The sequence below is a fragment of the Sphaeramia orbicularis genome, chromosome 1, assembly GCF_902148855.1.
Source record: "Sphaeramia orbicularis chromosome 1, fSphaOr1.1, whole genome shotgun sequence".
Taxonomy (NCBI): Eukaryota; Metazoa; Chordata; class Actinopteri; order Kurtiformes; family Apogonidae; genus Sphaeramia; species Sphaeramia orbicularis.
The window spans coordinates 14,577,592-14,582,953 of NC_043957.1; positions in this window are offsets into that span (position 1 = coordinate 14,577,592).

The window sequence follows — 5,362 nt, forward strand, 5'->3', positions numbered from 1 at the left end:
AGCACATAACATTATCATGTAATGAATATGAAATAACATAATTCATATAATTCAATGCATTTGTACCAAAAATTGTCTGGGGAGGGATTTAACAGCCAGAGGTAATTCTACAAATAAACCAAACAATGACGACGACAACAAATACTGACAGTGTTCCAGCTACAAAGCTAAAAGAATACGTGACCTTATGAGTCCATTTGCTCTGCTTCCTGGTCGACTGTTTCTGCATCCTGATGGTAACAACATATATCCTGATTCCTGCTACATATTCCTTGAGAACAGAGTAAGTTGTTTTCTCAAGGTGGTGCTCAAGTTAACTCTGGTCAGGACATTTCATACTTTATGAGAAGCTCAAATGCTGAACTCCTGGGAAGTTCTCTGTTTTTTCACATTGACCATGCCCACTTTGAATTTCTGACAAATCAAGAAAAAAGTTCTTAGAACACCACAGGAGAAGAAAGTTCTTCTCAGGGTGTGTTGAGAACAAGCTATGAAAGGAAATTACTCTGTTCTTGCAAAGTATGTAGAAGGCTAGAATAGACAAAGGAGGGATCAGTGTCAAGATTAGGCTTTGTCCAAAGACCAGAGAAGTATTCCAAAAAGCAGGTTCAACAAGCTCTGATTCTAATTCTAAACTCCAAGTTGACTTACTCTGAGCTCAGAAATTCCAAATATCCAGTTCCAGAACAGCAGCTTTGAACTAGACAATTTCCACTCGCGGAAATCGTGACAGGGGCTTAGGGGGGCATGTGGGTTTGACATCACCAAAGACTTTATTTCATTTATTTCATATGGCGGATTTGTGTGAAGTTTTTGGCAACATCCATCCGCTATCTGTTTCCGCCTCCATTCCATGTTTTTTGTTTTTTGCAATGATAGATAGATAGTTGGAGAGAGAGAGAGAGATAGAGTTAGTAATATTCAATATTTAGTATTTTTAAGGAGGCTTTTATTTTGAGAAACTTTACATTGTGTGTGCGTGTGTCTGTGAGAGAATGAGTTTTAATCAGTTTTTTCAGTCATGCATTTGGAACTCAACTTTCTCTAAAATTGTGTGGCAAAAAACATGGACATTATTACCATATAAATTCTGTATTACGAACAAAATAAAAATAATAGATCAAGATCTTACATAACATATATCCCTCCAATGCCATTTTATCTAGATTTTCTGACATTGAAGAAATATGTAACCTTTGCAACTCTAATCCTGAAATCACTTTACACTTATTCTTTCATTGTGTGCAATCTTCTGACTTTTGGTCTAAAATTGAAAACCTTATTGTATCTAAATGTAATGAAAATATAGTTATAACACCTTAAAATGTACTTTTTGAACATGACATATGTAATCTTGAATTTATTGTTAATCTGATAATTGTATTTGGTAAATTCCACATACACAAAAGTAAATATACCAAAACACTCCCCAGTTTTAAAGTCTTCATGATAGGATTTGAAAAACATATTGTAATGGCGGTTGTACAAACACTGAATCCAAATGCAGTAACTCGGACACAAAAATAAGGTTCAAAAGATTTATTATTCACAGACAGGTGAAAGAATAATAATAATAATGACAGAATCTTGAGGATAATGGTTGGAGATATCCTCCTCTGATTCGTCCTCCGGTTCGAGGGCGGCAGCCCGTCTCCCCGAGCGGCGTTTGGGGTATTTTTCCCGACTGGGGAAAAGCAAAGGGAGGTCAGGGACGGAAACAGGTCATGCACAGGCAGGCTATCACTCAGGCAACAGGACATAAGGGCTAGACAGATACTCACGTACCAATAAGTCAGGGCGAGAAGATCAAAACCAGGAAATCAGATGAGGCAGACAAAACCGACAGGGAGCAGGCAGAAGGCAAAAAACCGAGGAATCCAAAAAGGGTCACAACAGGCAGACAAAACGAACAGACGAGGTCAAAACGCTGGTTAGAACTACGAGAGTTACAAACTGGCGTCTGACTGAGGGAAGAGACAGGGTTTAAATACACAAAAGGGAGGGAAGACAACTAGACACAGGTGGAGCAAATCAGGGCGGAGACAGGTAATCAGGTAAGAGGTCAGGGAGAACAGGGAACAGGAAGTAAAGACGACAGACAAGACACATGAGGGGAAACTTAACAAAATAAAACAGGAAATGACAAACAAAACATAAAAGACAGACAAAACCAGACTAACGTCTGGCTGCGGGTATGACACATATTCACTCACTGGAATTTGTCTTTAACAAATAAAGCACAAAAACTCTGACAATTTATAAACGATTCTTCAAAATGGAATGAATTTACTCTCTGCTGTGTTTTCTTTTCATTATATCTTTATATTTTAAGTTATTATTATTATTTTCTTTTTTGTGTCTGTAAGCTCTTGCATTATGTTAATTTATTTGTTTGGATGATTTTTCTTTTTTGACATCTTGATGTTTGTTCAAAAATTTCAAAGTTTCTATGCATCGATATCTTCAAGAAGGATTTATTAAAAAACAAAAACTAACGACCAGTAGAAGAGACATGGGTGTCCATGTTAAATTAACTACAAAACAACCTCTCAAACAAACTGCTGTCAATCCATAAGCGTACATCCTATCTCAAAAATTCTTTCACATGAGGCTTGTGGAGAGTCTTGTGAATGTATCGGTATATAATACAGGGTGGGGAAGCAAAATTTACAATATTTTGAGGCAGGGATTGAAAGACAGTGTATGACCAATTAGTTTATTGAAAGTCATGAGAATTTATTTGCCACAAGAAAATTTACATAATAGAAAATGTTTTTATTCTATGTGTCCTCCTTTCTCAATAACTGCCTTCACACGCTTCCTGAAACTTGCGCAAGTGTTCCTCAAATATTCGGGTGACAACTTCTCCCATTCTTCTTTAATAGTATCTTCCAGACATTCTCGTAATAGTTTTGCTCATAGTCATTCTCTTCTTTCCATTATAAACAGTCTTTATGGACACTCCAACTATTTTTGAAATCTCCTTTGGTGTGACGAGTGCATTCAGCAAATCACACACTCTTTGACGTTTGCTTTCCTGATTACTCATATGGGCAAAAGTTTCTGAAAAAGTATGGATAATAGTGTTAGGTATGATTATGACATCAATATGTTTGCTTTCAAAACAATTGACGTAGTGCCTGCTGAGAAAAAACAACTAAATGTTCATTGTAAATTTTGCTTCCCCACCCTGTATGTGGAAAAAAAGTTAGAACTGAATAAGCAGTGATGGTGCAAAATGGAGTTAGTCAAATATGTGAGTAAGACAAATTTAATATTGGATTGAAAGAGACAAAAATCTGCACTCTGTGCACTTAGAGGCCCATAGATGGAAAACAAAATGTTTTAAGATTAAAATGTGAATAGTTTTTGAAAGAAAAGAGTTTTTCCAAAATTTTGATATGTAATTTGTTGCTGAAATCTCAGAAATGTCAGACATGAAGTACATGTTCTAACAAAAAACCTAAACCTCTCCACTCCTCCAGGCTGTTTTTTGAGCCTGTAAGTCACGACTTAAAACCACGACTCACAACTTTGTAATGTTTCAGGCAAATCATGCCAAACTGTTTGAGCGCAAGGAATTGTGGTAGCTAGATGTAAACAAACCAGCATGGTGGACTGTATGTCATGCTCATTTACAATCATTTCTATTGCCAAAGGTGCTTGTTCCTTGTTTATTTGAGGGAAACAGAGGAGTAAAAATGGTGCATAAGGCAAGAGAAGCTGTTTTACCTTTTATGTTACGTTATTTGTATATTTGGATATGTATTAGGTATTAATTTATTCTTGTACTCAATGGACTGAAAACTAGCTAACACTAGAGCAGCTGCTGATTATGCAGAACATTAGCAGATAAATAACATTAGAGCAATACCTTGTTTTAATAAACAATTTGCATAACCATTGCATCCATGAGGGCTGCCATTGCTGTTTCACAGGCTACGTGACATCAGAGGTCAGAACTGGGAGTACATCAATCTAGCACAAATTCACAGGTGGGAAGTCATGGGTTTGACTGCCATTCCAGTGCATTTTCACTGGTAGAACATTGGAAAAACATGAGTTATGGGTTGGGGTTGCCTGGAACGTATCATAAGCTAGAGTGGGGATGATTTCAGCCAATCAGCTGCCAGCATTCTGTTCCCAGTCCAGGTTGAAGCAGTAACTGGACAATGACACGGTAAAATGGTCGAGAAACACAGCAGACATGACAGGAGACTTTATTTCATTTCTTTTAGTCATGTGTGGCCTGATTAGCTGATGCCGATCACCTGGCATCTGAACTTCACCTGTCTTCTTGATAATAGCTGGTGGTGTTGGCCCTCCCTATGAGTTGAGGTGACATTATGACTTCAAATGGATTGTGGCTGTGCTACAAAGAAACAATGAAATTAATCCAATGAAACAGTGTCTCTGTGTCTCTATGTAAACACAGTTAATGTCTCAGACATGCATGTCAGTTGTTAATTTTTAATTAACATATTATTAGTTGTATAATTAACATTATATTAATTATAATTAATAAATTATTACACTAGTAGTATATTAATAATAAAAAAATTATAGTAACAATAATAATTATTACTACATATAATCAAGGGAGTAGGTTTGATTTTGACATTGGTGGGGATGTCACAACGGGGGGAAAAGAGGACTCAAATGCTCGGTACTGAAGGGAAAAAAATAACAAGTTTATTTAACAAAAATGAAAACAACACGACAGAAAACCTAACACAAGAGCTAAATAAGAGTCCATAGGAAAAAAAACACACAAAACCTGAGACAGAGTCCGTAGAGAAGATGGAAAAATGTCCGGGTTATGGAGATGAAGGAGAGAAATGAACCAGCGCTGCATGGCTGCAAACCTAATCCTTAAATAGGCAAGAATGTAATTGGCTGCAGCCACGCAGTGCCAGCAGGTGAGTCTCATAATGAGGAGAGGGAGGAGCCAAGGGCACACAGACACAGATCATGACAGAGGGAGAGCTGAGAGTCACACCGGCACAGATCCACAACCAAGAGGGAGGAGCCGAGAGTCACACAGGCACAGATCCTGACAGGGGACACAAAGGTGCTCCAAGGCAGCACTCCGGAAAGTTGATATTTTTTTGCATTTGCGATCATAATTTCACATCATGTCGAGCTGATCAAACAAGCAAGTAATCATAGTCAGAAAAAAAAGATCAGTAATTGACATGTTTATAATGCATATCTGAATATCTAAAGACAATAAAAGAATTTAATGCATTCTGCAATGTTATTCTCATGACTAACATATCCATTATTATTTAACCTCACCTGTGAATTTTCAGCCTCTCCTCCTCTGTCTCCTCCTGCCTCTCTACTGTTTGTCACCTGACAA